General features: G+C 40.8%; 1 protein-coding gene across 2 annotated transcripts in view; it reads left to right on the top strand.

Annotated features, from left to right (window-relative positions):
- The window catches only part of CACNB4 (calcium voltage-gated channel auxiliary subunit beta 4), a 265,202-nt gene that overhangs the window by 118,695 nt on the left and 131,298 nt on the right, over positions 1-15,209 (top strand). The gene's annotated exons all lie outside the window — the stretch shown is intronic.

The raw sequence follows: 15,209 nt of genomic DNA, 5'->3' as shown, positions 1-15,209 counted from the left end.
CAAAGATAGACACTTTATACTGGTCAAAGGAACAACAACAAGAAGACATTTCAATTTTAAATATTTATGCACCCAACTTAAATGCTCCCAGATTTATGAAACAGACCTGATGGGTCTGAGCAATATGATATTCCTTAATACCATAAAACCCCTCTGACAGAGCTGGACAGATCCTCTAAATAGAAACTAAGCAAAGATACAAAGGACTTAAATGTGACCCTAGAACAAATGAGATTAATGGACATATACAGAATATACCATCCCAAAGCTAAAGAATATACATATTTCTTATCAGCCTATGGTACATACTCCAAAATAGACCACATCCTAGGATACAAATCAAAGCTCAGCAAAATAAAAAAAATAGAAATTATACCTTGTATCTTCTCAGACCACAAGCCAATAAAGGTGGAATTCAGCTCCAACAAAAAAATTCATCTCTATACAAAGACATGGAAATTAAACAACTTTATGCTGAATGATAGTTGAGTTCAGGAAGAGATAAAAGAGGATATTGTTAAATTCCTGAAACATAACAACAATGAAGACACAAGTTACCAAAAGCTGTGGGATACAGCAAATGCAGTCTTAAGAGGGAAATTTATTGCATTAGATGCCTACAATTGAAAAATAGAAAGAGAGCACATCAACAAATTTATCAACCATCTTATGGAATTGGGAAAAAGAAGAACATTCTAATCCCAAACCCAGCAGAAGAAAAGAAGTAACCAAATTAAATCAGAGATTTAATGAAATTGAAAACAAAGAATCATTCAGAAAATTAACAAAACCAAAAGTTGGTTTTTTGAAAAAATAAAATTGATAAACCTTTGGTCAGATTAACTAGAAACAGAAAGGTAAAATCTCTAATATCTTCAATCAGAAAGGATAAAGGGGAAATAACAACAGATGCCACAGACATACAAGAGATCATCTCTGAGTACTACAAGAAACCCTATGCCCAGAAATTTGACAATGTGGAAGAAATGGATCAAAATGTGGAATCACATCCTTTCCCTAGACTTAATCAAGAAGAAATAGATCTCTTGAACAGACTGATTTCAAGAACTGAGATCAAAGAAATAATAAAAAAATCTCTACCCCCCCCCCCCAAAAAAAGCCATGGTCCAGATGGCCTCACGACAGAATTCTATCAAACTTTTCAAAGAAGAGCTTATACTCACACTGCAGAAATTATTCCAAAAAAATTGAGAAGGAAGGAATCTTTTCCATCACGTTCTATAAAGCAGGCATCACTGTGATACCAAAACCAGGAAAAGACCCTACTAAAAAGGAGAACTTCAGACCAATTTCGCTAATGAATATAGTTGCAAAAATGCTCAATAAAATCCTAGCTAATAGATTATAGCTCCACTTTAAAAAAATTATTCATCATGATCAGGTAGGTTTCATCCCAGGGATGCAAGCCTGGTTTAACATATGCAAGTCTATAAACATAATTCACCATATCAACAGAAGCAAAAACAAAGACCATATGATCCTCTCAATAGATGCAGAAAAAGCATTTGATAAAATACAACACCCTTTTCTAATTAGAACACTTAAGAATATAGGCATAGGTGGCACATTTCCTTTTTTTCCTTTTTTTTTTTTTTTTTTTTTATTGTTGGGGATTCATTGAGGGTACAATAAGCCAGGTTACACTGATTGCAATTGTTAGGTAAAGTCCCTCTTGCAATCATGTCTTGCCCCCATAAAGTGTAACACACACCAAGGCCCCACTCACCTCCCTCCTTCCCTCTTTCTGTTTCCCCCCCATAACCATAATTGTCATTAATTGTCCTCATATCAAAATTGAGTACATAGGATTCATGCTTCTCCATTCTTGTGATGCTTTACTAAGAATAATGACTTCCACTTCCATCCAGGTTAATATGAAGGATGTAAAGTCTCCATTTTTTTTAATGGCTGAATAGTATTCCATGGTATACATATACCACAGCTTGTTAATCCATTCCTGGGTTGGTGGGCATTTAGGCTGTTTCCACATTTTGGCGATTGTAAATTGAGCTGCAATAAACAGTCTAGTACAAGTGTCCTTATGATAAAAGGATTTCTTTCCTTCTGGGTAGATGCCCAGTAATGGGATTGCAGGATCAAATGGGAGGTCTAGCTTGAGTGCTTTGAGGTTTCTCCATACTTCCTTCCAGAAAGGTTGTATTAGTTTGCAGTCCCACCAGCAGTGTCAAAGTGTTCCCTTCTCTCCACATCCACGCCAGCATCTGCAGTTTTGAGATTTTGTGATGTGGGCCATTCTCACTGGGGTTAGATGATATCTTAGGGTTGTTTTGATTTGCATTTCTCTAATATATAGAGATGATGAACATTTTTTCATGTGTTTGTTAGCCATTCATCTATCGTCTTTAGAGAAAGTTCTATTCATGTCTCTTGCCCATTGATATAAGGGATTGTTGGCTTTTTTCATGTGGATTAATTTGAGTTCTCTATAGATCCTAGTTATCAAGCTTTTGTCTGATTGAAAATATGCAAATATCCTTTCCCATTGTGTAGGTTGTCTCTTTGCTTTGGTTATTGTCTCCTTAGCTGTACAGAAGCTTTTCAGTTTAATGAAGTCCCATTTGTTTATTTTTGTTGTTGTTGCAATTGCCATGGCAGTCTTCTTCATGAAGTCTTTCACCAGGCCAATATCTTCCAGTGTTTTTCCTATGCTTTCTTGGAGGATTTTTATTGTTTCATGCCTTAAATTTAAGTCCTTTATCCATCTTGAATCAATTTTTGTGAATGGGGAAAGTTGTGGGTCCAGTTTCAGTCTTTTACATGTAGACATCCAGTTCTCCCAACACCATTTATTGAATAGGGAGTCTTTCCCCCAAGGTAAGTTCTTGTTTGGTTTATCAAAGATTAGGCGGTTGTAAAATGTTAGTTTCATTTCTTGGTTTTCAATTCGATTCCAAGTGTCTATGTCTCTGTTTTTGTGCCAGTACCGTGCTGTTTGAGCACTATGGCTTTGTAGTACAGACTAAAATCTGGTATGCTGATGCCCCCAGCTTTATTTTTGTTACAGAGAACTGCCTTAGCTATACGGGTTTTTTTCCGGTTCCATACAAAATGCAGAATCTTTTTTTCCAAATCTTGAAAGTACGATGTAGGTATTTTGATAGGAATGGCATTGAATAGGTAGATTGCTTTGGGAAGTATAGACATTTTAACAATGTTGATTCTTCCCATCCATGAACATGGTATGTTCTTCCATTTGTTAATATCCTCTGCTATTTCCTTTCTGAGGATTTCATAGTTTTCTTTATAGAGGTCCTTCACCTCCTTCGTTAGGTATACTCCTAGGTATTTCATTTTCTTTGAAACTATGGTGAAGGGAGTTGTGTCCTTAATTAGCTTCTCATCTTGACTGTTATTGGTGTACACAAAGGCTACTGACTTGTGGCCATTGATTTTATATCCTGAAACATTACTGTAGTTTTTGATGACTTCTAGGAGTCTTGTGGTTGAGTCTTTGGGGTTCTCTAAGTATAAGATCATGTCGTCAGCAAAGAGGGAGAGTTTGACCTCCTCTGCTCCCATTTGGATTCCCTTTATTTCCTTGTCTTGCCTAATTGTATTGGCTAGAACTTCCAGCACTACGTTGAATAGTAAAGGTGACAGAGGACAACCTTGTCTGGTTCCAGTTCTAAGAGGAAAAGCTTTCAGTTTTACTCCATTCAGTAAAATATTGGCTGTGGGTTTGTCATAGATAGCTTCAATCAGTTTTAGAAATGTGCCACCTATGCCTATACTCTTCAGTGTTCTAATTAGAAAAGGATGCTGGATTTTATCAAATGCTTTTTCTGCATCTATTGAGAGGATCATGTGATCTTTATTTTTGCCTCTGTTAATATGGTGGATAACGTTTATAGACTTGTGTATGTTAAACCAGCCTTGCATCCCTGGGATGAAGCCTACTTGATCGTGATGAATGACTTTTTTGATGATAAGCTGTAATCTATTGGCTAGGATTTTGTTGAGAATTTTTGCGTCTATATTCATGAGTGAGATTGGTCTGAAATTCTCCTTTTTGTTTGGGTCTTTTCCTGGTTTTGGTATCAGGGTGATGTTTGCTTCATAGAATGTGTTGGGGAAGATTCCTTCTTCCTCAATTTTTTGGAATAATTTCTGTAGTACAGGAATAAGCTCTTCCTTGAAGGTTTGATAGAATTCTGGAGTGAAGCCATCTGGACCAGGACATTTTTTGGTTGGAAGATTTTTTATTGTTTCTTTGATCTCAGTGCTTGAAATTGGTCTGTTCAGGAGCTCTATTTCTACCTGGCTGAGTCTAGGGAGAGGGTGTGATTCCAAATATTGATCCATTTCTTTCACATTGTCAAATTTCTGGGCATAGAGTTTCTGGTATTATTCAGAGATGATCTCTTGTATCTCTGTGGCATCAGTTGTTATTTCCCCTTTATCATTTCTGATTGAGGTTACTAGAGATTTTACTTTTCTATTCCTCGTTAGTCTGGCCAGTGGTTTATCTATTTTATTTATTTTTTCAAAAAACCAACTCCTTGTTTCATTAATTTTCTGAATGATTCTTTTGTTTTCAATTTCATTGATCTCTGATTTGATTTTGGATATTTCTTTTCTTCTACTGAGTTTAGGCTTAGATTGTTCTTCTTTTTCCAATTCCATAAGATCTCTTGTGAGACTGTTGATGTGCTCTCTTTCTGTTTTTCAAATGTAGGCATCTAAAGCGATGAATTTTCCTCTCAAAACTGCTTTTGCAGTATCCCACAGGTTTTGGTAGCTTGTGTCTTCATTGTTGTTATGCTCAAGGAAGTTAATGATTTCTTGTTTTATTTCATCCTGCACCCATCTGTTATTCAACAGAAGATTGTTTAATTTCCATGCCTTTGGGTGGGGTCGAGCATTTTTGTTAGAATTGAGTTCCACCTTTAGTGCCTTATGGTCTGAGAAGATACAAGGTAAAATTTCAATTCTTTTGATTCTGTTGATATTTGTTTTGTGTCCCAGGATATGATCAATTTTGGAGAATGGTCCATGGGGTGATGAGAAGAATGTATATTCTTTATCTTTGGGATGGAGTGTTCTTTTTTTTTTTTTTTTTGGTAGAGACAGAGTCTCACTTTATGGCTCTTGATAGAGTGTCGTGGCCTCACACGGCTCACAGCAACCTCCAACTCCTGGGCTTAAGCGATTCTCTTGCCTCAGCCTCCCGAGTAGCTGGGACTACAGGCACCCGCCACAACGCCCGGCTATTTTTTGGTTGCAGTTTGGCTGGGGCTGGGTTTGAACCCGCCACCCTCGGTATATGGGGCCGGCGCCTTACGGACTGAGCTACAGGCACCGCCTGGGATGGAGTGTTCTATATGCGTCTATGAAGCACAGTTGTTCTAGGGTCTCATTTAAATCTCTTATATCCTTGTTTAATTTCTGTTTAGAGGATCTGTCCTGCTCTGTAAGAGGAGTGTTAAGGTCCCCTGTTATTATGGTGTTATCAGATATCATATTGCTCAGACTGAGTAAGGTCTGTTTCAAGAATCTAGGAGCATTTAAATTGGGTGCATAGATATTTAGAATTGAAATGTCTTCTTGTTGTATTTTTCCCTTGACCAATATAAAGTGACCATCTTTGTCTTTTTTGACTTTAGTTGCTTTAAATCCACATGTATCTGAAAATAAGATTGCAACTCCTCTTTTCTTCTGAATTCCATTTGCCTGAAAAATTGTCTTCCAACCCTTGACTCGGAGCTTTAATTTGTCCTTTGAAGCCAGGTGTGTTTCTTGCAGACAGCAAATGGATGGCTTGTGTTTTTTAATCCCGTCAACGAATCTATGTCTCTTCAGTGGGGAATTCAAGCCATTAACATTTATTGAGATAATTGATAAGTGTGGTAGTATTCTATTCGTCTTATTTTGTGAGAGTCCATTGCTTAGTTTTATCTTTTGCATCAGTGTAGAGGTTAGGTTCTGTCCTTTAATTTCTGAGTTCTTACTTTGCTGCTGATCCATTGTGGTGGTCAGTGTGCAGAACAGGTTGAAGTACTTCCTGTAGAGCTGGTCTTGTTGTGGCGAATTTCCTCAATGTTTGTATATCCGTAAATGATTTGATTTCTCCGTCAATTTTGAAGCTTAGCTTAGCAGGGTACAGAATTCTGGGCTGGAAATTGTTCTTTTTAAGTAGATTAAAGGTAGATGACCATTGTCTTCTTGCTTGGAAAGTTTCATTAGAGAAGTCTGCGGTCACTCTGATGGATTTGCCCATGTAGGTCAACTGGCGCTTACTCCTGGCAGCTTGCAGAATCTTTTCTTTTGTCTTGACTTTGGACAGGTTCATCACAATGTGTGTTGGAGAAGCTCGGTTAGAGTTGAGGCGACCTGGGGTCCGATATCCCTCTGAAAGCAGTGTGTCAGAATCTTTGGTGATAGTTGGGAAATTTTCTTTTATAATATTCTCTAGTATGGCTTCCATTCCTCTGGGGCATTCTTCTTCCCCTTCTGGAATTCCTATAACTCGTATGTTGGAACGCTTCATAAAGTCCCCTAATTCTGACAGTGAACGTTCTGCTTTCTCTCTCTTCTTTCTACCTCTTTTACAATCTGAGTTATCTCAAAAACTTTGTCTTCTACCTCTGAAATTCTTTCTTCTGCATGGTCTAACCTGTTGCTGATACTTTCCATTGCATCTTTAAGTTCCCTGATTGACTGTTTCATTTCCTTCAGCTCTGCTATATCCTTTTTATATTCTTCGTATCGTTCATCTCTTATTTGATTCTGTTTTTGAATTTCCTTTTGGTTATTTTCCACTTTATTAGCAGTTTCCTTCATTGTTTCCATCATTTCTTTCATTGTTTTCAAGATGTGTATTCTAAATTCCCTTTCTGTCATTCCTAACATTTCTGTATAGGTGGAATCCTCTGCAGTAGCTACCTCATGGTCCCTTGGTGGGGTTGTTCTGGACTGGTTCTTCATGTTGCCTGGAGTTTTCTGCTGATTCTTCCTCATGAGTGATTTCTTTTATCTGTTTCCTTGCCCTAATTTTCCTTTCACTTCCTCTTGCTCTTTAAGTTCTCATGCCTGTGGACTAAGGGTTACAGGACCAGAAGGGTGAGAAGGTTGAAGCGCAAAAAAGGGATGAAAGAAAGGAGGACCGAGTGATAAGAAAAACAAAGAAAAATAGAGAAAGGAGAGGGGGTGGGTAAAAGGAATATTGACAAAAAGAAGATAGGCACAGAAGGAGAGAGACAGAGCAATATAGGTGTACAGTAGGGTACTTTGATACAACCTTAAAGAAAAAAACCACCTTCTGGGGGTGCCCAGTTGGGTGGTTCCCTTGAGGTCAGCAGCTCTTTGCTAACCTGATCAGACACAGTACCCCACCTCCACCAAGTAGAGAGGAAAGACAAAAATGCTATAAATCAAACCAACACAAGCAAACAGAAAACTTTACGGGATAAAATTGGCTGGAAAATCCAAATAATAGTGGTAGAAACACTAACAAAAATGAAGTTCTAATTATTGAAATAGGCAGCAATGGGAAATTATAATTAAACTAGAAAAATTGAGAAAGAAAAAGGATCTATATGGAAAAGGTTGAACTTAAAAAACAAAACAACAATCAACAACATCAAAATAAACAAAAAAAACAACCAAACCAAAAAAAAAAAAAAAACCACAACCAAAAACAAAGCAGTATGTATATGTTATTGAATATTGTCGGGGCAACACGTGGTCTTCTGGGGTATGAGATGTTAATCACAGTTCTGATACGACTGGAGGCTGCTAGTTTCTCAAACCCCATCAGGTGGACACCCTAAATCTCTCTTCAGCCCACTTAAAAGGCACTTTGTGCTTGTTCACTTGCTGAGCAGAAGCTTTCCCAGGGAAGTGCTTGTCGCTGGAATCACTGCTGAAGTGGCTATCCACTTACCCTGTGTGCCAAAACTGGTCTCCCTCTGCCCCCGAGGGTTAGGGCTGCAAGGCGGCTCAGACCCCGCCCTTAGGCTACTTGGTCGCTGGGTTACCATTTCCCACCCAATTCCAGCTCTACGACCCTGAGGGCGGAGCTTGCCGGGGCAGATCGCTCACAATGTCTGCCTGTGACCCAGAGCCAAACACTATTAGCTCCGTCTGGCTCAGCGGCTCAGACTGGGGCCCTAGACAAAGGCCAGAGTTCTCCGCACTCCCGCTCAGGCTCTCCCCAAGGCAGTTCAGCTGAGTGCCAAGTCCAAAGACACCAAAACAGTTCACAGGTAAGGCCTTTCTTTTTTGCAGTCTCGCTGCTACTGAACTTACAGTTGTGGGCGGGTTTAGATGGATTGAACACACGCGACCACTTGCCGGTTTTCCACTGTTTTAGTCCTCCTCTTGGGGTCCAGAAGTCTCTCTCTGACTCCCTGTATCCTCTCAGGGGTGATGATAGGCAGATCCCACCAGCCAGAGATGCCTGGAGTCCTATCTCCCCAGACTCACGGTGCCCAGATTCAAGGAAGCTGTTACTCGGCTGCCATCTTGCTCCGCCTCCAGGTGGCACATTTCTTAAACTGATGGAAGCCATCTATGACAAACCCACAGCTAATATTATACTGAATGGAGTAAAACTGAAAGCTTTTCCACTTGGAACTGGAACCAGACAGGGTTGTTCTCTATCACCACTACTATTCAACGTTGTGCTGGAAGTTTTTGCCAATACAGTCAGGTAAGAGAAGGAAATAAAGGGCATCCATATGGGGGTAGAAGAGGTCAAACTCTCATTCTTTGCTGACAATATGATCTTATACTTAGAGGACCCCAAAGACTCAACCACATGCCTCCTGGAAATGATCAAAAAATATAGTAAGGTCTCAGGATGTGAAATCAATGTCCACAAATCAGTAGCCTTTGTATATGCCGATAAAAGCCAAGATGTGAAGCTAATCAAGGACATAATTCCTTTCACAGTAGCTTAATAAAAATCTCTACAAAGAAAATTATGAAACCCTAAGAAAAGAAATAGCAGAAGATACTAACAAATAGAAGAACATAGAATGCTTATGGCTGGGGAGAATCAACATTGTCAAAATGTCTATACTTTCCAAAGCAATCTACAGATTCAATGCAATTGAATTAAAATGGCATCATCACACTTTCAAGATTTGAAAAAAATACTTCTTCATTTTCTATGGAATGAGAAGAAACCCCATATAGCTAAGGCAATTCTTAGTAATAAAAACAACGCTGAGGCTATCACCATACCAGACTTTAGGCTATGCTACAAGGTTATAGTGATCAAAACAGCACAGTATTTGCCCAAAAATTAGAGACATTGACATTTGGAACTGAATAGAAAATCATGAGATGAAACTATTATTTACAGCCATTTGACATTTGATAAACCAAACAAGAACATACACAGGGGAAAAGAATCCCTATTCAATAAATGATGCTGGGAGAACTGACAACAACATGTAAAAGACTGAGACTGGACCTGGACTTCTCACCACTTAAAAAAATTGATTCAAGATGGATTAAAGATTTAAACCTAAGGCATGAAACAATAAAAATCTTTGAAGAAAGTGTGGGGAAAACACTTGAAGATCAGCCTGGGGAAAGATTTTATGAAGAAGTCTTCTGTGGCAATTGCAACAACAAAAATAAACAAATGGGACTTAATTAAACTGAAAAGCTTCTGTACAGATAAAGAAAAAACAACCAAAGCGAATAGACAACTTTTGAATGGGAAAAGGTATTTGCATATCATGAGTCAGACAAAAGCTTGATAACTAGGATCTACAGAGAACTAAAATTGATCAACAAAGAAAGACCCAACAACATTTCACTGGGCAAGAGACATGAATAGAACCTTCTCTAAAGAAGACAGATGAATGGTTTACAAACATGAAAAAATGCTCATCATTCCTAATTATCAGAGAAATGCAGATCAAAACTACCCTGAGATATCACCTAACCTCAGTGAGAATGGCCCACATCACAAAGTCTCAAAGCTGCAGATGTTGGTGTGGATGTGGAAAGAATGGAACACTTTTACACTGCTGATGGGACTGCAAACTGATATAGCCTTTTTGGAAGGAAGCATGGAGAATCCTCAGAGAACTCAAATTAGACCTCCCATTTGATCCTGCAATCCCAGAAGAAAAAAAACTCCTTTTATCTTAAGGACACTTGTATTAAACTGTTTATTGCAGCTCAATTGACAAACACCAAAATGTGGAAACAACCTAAGTGCCCACCAACCCAGGAATGGATTAACAAGCTGTGGTATATGTATACCATGGAATACTATTAGCCACTAAAAAAATGGAGACTTTACATCTTTTGTATTAACTTGGCTGGAGACGGAACACATTCTTCTTAGTAAAGCATCACATTCTTCTTAGTAAAGCATCGCAAGAACAGAGGGCAGTGCCTGTGGCTCAAAGGAGTAGGGTACTGGCCCCATATACCCGAGGTGGTGGGTTCAAATCCGGCCCCAGCCAAAAAATGCAAAAAAAAAAAGAAAAAAGCAGAGAAACAAGAACCCAATGTACTCAATTCTAATATGAAGGCTGTAGATGACCTAATACATGATGGGGGGTGGGGGTAGGGGAACAAGATAGCCAGGAGAGGGGAGGAAGGAGGGAGATATGGGGGTCAGAGTGTATGGCACATGTCTTGGGGGTGGGGCACAGTATAAGTGGGACTTTATTTAACTAATGCAATTAGTGTAACCTAATTCTTTGTACCCTCAATGACTCCCCCCCCCAAAAAAGAACAAAACCAAAAAAAAAAAAAGCTTTAGATCTTTTGGAAGGATGAGTATTGCTACATTAAGCTCAGTATTTTGGAGTGAGCCAGATGTTCCTACTCCCTTGGTGGGATTCTGATGTGATCTGATAGAACCTGGGATGCAGGGTCCCCTCAGTGCTATGTTCTCTTGTGGAGGTCCTCTATATTATACAGCTTAGTTGACGTTTTCCAGTGTAGTTACTGATCTTCAACTATTTTCCAGTGATTGTACTAGGCACTGCATCTGAGAAGAGTATATTAACAAAATGAGTAAGATTTAGTTCCCGCCTTTGAGAAATTACATGCTCTGGCACTCTTTTCTAAAGGAAAATAGGGGTTTCTTCGAAAATATGTTCTGAGGCAACAAGGTTTTGGGAAATATCCAAAGACCTTACTAGTGCCATCCACCAGATGCCTTTGCCCGTAGATTTCACCCAAGAGGAACTGCCACCGCTCACGTGAGTGAGCTCAGACCTGAGTTCCTGATGCCTCTTTCCATTTTGTGGTTTGTTTTCTAAATCCACAGCAGCCCTAAAAAAGGACCTCACAACTTCCTTGCTCATTCTCTTCTCTCTTGACTCACTCTGCAGGCCTTAAATAGCTACTGGACTGGGCTGCATGGATTATGATGGAGGCAGAGACATCAGAGCTCACCACAAGAGCTTTCTTTCCATGTTTGCTTTCCATTGTTTCCAAACAATATTTATTGAGGATCTTATAGGGCAGTGGTTCTCAACCTTCCTAATGCTGTGACCCTTTAATACAGTTCCTAATGTTGTGGTAACCTCCAACCATAAAATTATTTTTGTTGCTACTTCATAACTGTAATTTTGCTATTGTTATGAATTGTAATGTAAATATCTGATATGCAGGATGGTCTTAGGTGACCCCTGTGAAAGGTTCGTTGGACCCCCAAAGGGGTCGCGACCCACAGGTTGAGAACCGCTGTTCTGGGGAATGAAGCATGTGGGTATAAAGCAGAGAAGACATGTTTCCTGCTCTTTCTCTTTTAGTGGAAGAATTACACTATTGTGCAGAGAGCCTGCCCGTAGAGGTAAGGGGGAGAGAGTGTTACTGGGGCATAGAAGAAGGACTGTCCAAATAATGCCTGAGGGAGCTGGAGAAGTTAGTGACATTTACATTTGCCCTTAAATAAGGAATAAATTCACCAAATAGAAAAGGTGGAGGTGAGGCAGGGCGCAGTGGAGGTGGTCTCCAAGACAGAGTGGACACCTTGTCTGAAGCACGAAGAAGTGGAAGATCATGGGGTCTTTTCTTCATCACCCCCAAAACAAAACTTTCCATGAACACATTGTAAGTTATGTTTTCTTTGGAATAAAACAGTCTCGAAAACAGCTCCTCTATGTCACACCTAAATTATTTAATTTCTAAGAATCTGAATCTGAGAAGGCCACTGTGAGGTCAGGGCACGAAGATAATTTGGTGGGGACTCTCTAGGGATGCTTATGTTGTAGGTTTTCTTAGCTCTAAAACATGCCCATGTTTCACTTTTTTTCTTAGTTGCAGCACTGTTTTGGCAACCAGAGCATGGAATTAGCTGAGGAGTTCAGGGCTGTCATGCATTATTCATGTATTTATGGACAGTCTCTGTGTAAGGCACTGTGCTGGGCAGTGGGAATGTAATGGTGAGTGAACGCCTACCTGGTCTCTCTTCCCAAAGAACTTATAGAGGCAGATACCAATTCATCCATGGCACAAATGCATGCTCAGGGGGAATGTGGTGGGGAGGTGTGTGGTGTGTCCAAGGAGGCCAGCCGAGAGAGTGAAAGGGCGATGTGTGCGGAATGAGGGATATGAGGAGAGAAATGCAGGGCTGTGCTGGACCATGTTAAGGATTCAAGTTTTTATCCTAAGAGCAGTGGGAAACCATTGAAAGATTTTGAATAGGAGCAGTATGATCTGACTTTCTTGCTGTTTTTTTTTTTTTTTTTTTTGGAGGCAGAGTCCTGCTTACCTTGACTAGAGTTCAATGGTGGTGTCATAGCTCACAGCAACCTCAAATTCCTGGGCTCAAGCTATCTTTCTGCCTCACTTTCCTGAGGTCTGGGACTATAGGCATGTACCACCACGCTTCACTAATTTTCTATTTTTTGCAGAGATGGAATCTTACTCTAGCTCCGGCTGACTTGAACTCCCGGCCTCAAGTGATCCTCCCCTCTCGTCATCCCAGAAGAGTAGGATTTTAGGTGTGACTTTTGTTTAGAGGCAATATCAAAAACTCAATATGCACTTATGGATGCTTCTTAATAACTGTGTTAGTAAGAAAAGAAAAAGCGAAAAACTCCTCCTGGGAGGGAAAAGCATACATTTTTAACTTTAAAGGTGGTAACAACACAGATAATAAAATTTCACGAATTTTACATTAAAGGAAAAATAACTAAGCGAAAATGTTTACTCTTTGTAGCAAACTTGGAATCATGGAATTGAAGGAGTCCCACCTTTGGGGCAAGTGATTTGCCCATGGCCAAGTAGTAAGTTGGCAGCTGACTCACTTCTGCTCCCTGCTCTGTGAGGGAAACCGCTCCCTTCCTTCCCCCTTTCCTGCCTCCCACTCCTGCTGAAGCTTTGCAGATAAAGGACTCGAATTACTCTCCTGCTCCTCTCTTTGGAATGTCTTAGAATGCAAGAGCTTTGATTGCAAGCATCTCCTGGTTCAATTTCTGTCCTAAAGGCCTCCCGTGCTGCTGCCGGGTTACGGGGTCTTGCTGATCTTGGCGGTCCATGCTCTGCAGTGGTGCGGAGCAGTCAACTGTGGAAAGCTGTGATGGTTAAATTAGCATTGATAATAATGTTAGTTCAATGATATACAGTCAGCGGGACAGAGGCCAGCTGGGCTAGCCTCCTAGGTTCATTTGGGAGAATAGTGGAAAATAAAGTTGGGTAGCTTTAGTGAAAATTGTGGCTTTATGGCATGTTTTTCCCAAGAGATTAGCTCTTTTTTTTTTTTTTTTAACAGAACTTTCAGAAAGCAAGAGATTTCTGAGTAATATGTCAATCACAAGGAAGGAGCGGTCATTTTTCTGGCAAGTTGAATAGGCCACGGGAATTTTTTTTTTTTACCTTACCTGCACTCACTCGCTTATGAATTATGAAGTATTTGTTTTCCCTGAAGCCATCAAGAATGACAGGGAGGAGGGGAGCGTGTCCATATAGTCGTTCTTCCTCCGGGAGTCTCTACGGCTCTCTGCCTTTGCCTCTTTGTCTTTTGTTTCTCTCTCCCATTCTCGCTCTCCAGGCCTTCTCCGTACAAACCAGTAGTAGCGTTTGTTACAGAATCGTCATGAGGACAGTTTTCTGGGCAGTGGTTTATCCAAGAGGGCTGGTCGGTGGGGGTGTTGGAGGCAGTTGGGGAGCTGGTAGGAGAGCTCTGGGTACACCCAGGCACAAAGGAAAGATCAGACTCTGGTGGGATGTGTGGAGGGAGGTGTGGGATGGGAAGTGCCAGCTGTAGCACGGGTTACGGTTGGTCCGGCCAGGCATGGCAGGGAGGCAGCGGAAGGAGCCGGCAACAGGAGGCAGGTGGTGATCTCAGCTCAGATGACTGTGCCCAGACAGCCAGGCGGGGATTGAGAGGATCGGGGGTGATTGTTAGGAATCTCACCCCAGAGGCACAGGTACTAGGGGCTTGGGCCAGAACCCAGGCTGAGAGCAAATAAGAAGCACCACAGCAGCTGAGACTCGAGGAGCACGGAGTTTGTGCCAGGCACCTTCTGAGTATTTTCTTATACCAAGGATTTTCATCTGCACAGTAATCTTGGTAGAATTCTCATTTTATGAACGAGGATCTGGAGGCATAGAAAGGCACAGTAGCTGTGGCAAGTGCTGCTCAGCTGGGAAGTGGCACAGCTGGTACATGCAGGCACCCCGCTCTGTAGCATCCCCATGTCAGGGATGACAAATGGTACGTGGGAGCCTTGGGGCTGCGTTATGTAGGCAGCAGCCCTGGTTCCTTACTACTTCCCTTAAAAAAATGAAAAAGGCCAATTCTTTTGTTCTGTTTCCTTTGTGCCTTTCTTATGTTAACTCATCAGTTTTTTTTTTTTTTTTCTCCTGAGACAGAGTCTCACTCTGTCACCCTGGGTAAAGTGCCATGGCGTCATCACTGCTCATAGCAACCTCAGTCTCTTAGACTCAAGTGATCCTCCTGTCTTAGCCTCCTAAGTAGCTGGGATTACAGGTACCTGCCATGATGCCCAGCTAATTTTTCTAGTTTTAGTAGAGATGGGGTCTTGCTCAACCTGGTCTCAAACTCAAGCTCAAGTGATCCACCTGCCTTGGCCTCCCTGAGTGGTAGGATTACAGGTGTGAGCCACCACACCTGGTCCTACTCATGAGTTTTGGAACTGTTATTATTGCCTTGGTACATGTGAGGCCAAAAGGACATGCCTGCCTGGGGTGTGAGGTCTAAATTCAGACTCAGAAGACTGTTC

This window comes from Nycticebus coucang, chromosome 7 (assembly GCF_027406575.1).
Source record: "Nycticebus coucang isolate mNycCou1 chromosome 7, mNycCou1.pri, whole genome shotgun sequence".
Lineage (NCBI taxonomy): Eukaryota > Metazoa > Chordata > Mammalia > Primates > Lorisidae > Nycticebus > Nycticebus coucang.
This window is presented reverse-complemented; position numbering and strand designations above follow the sequence as displayed.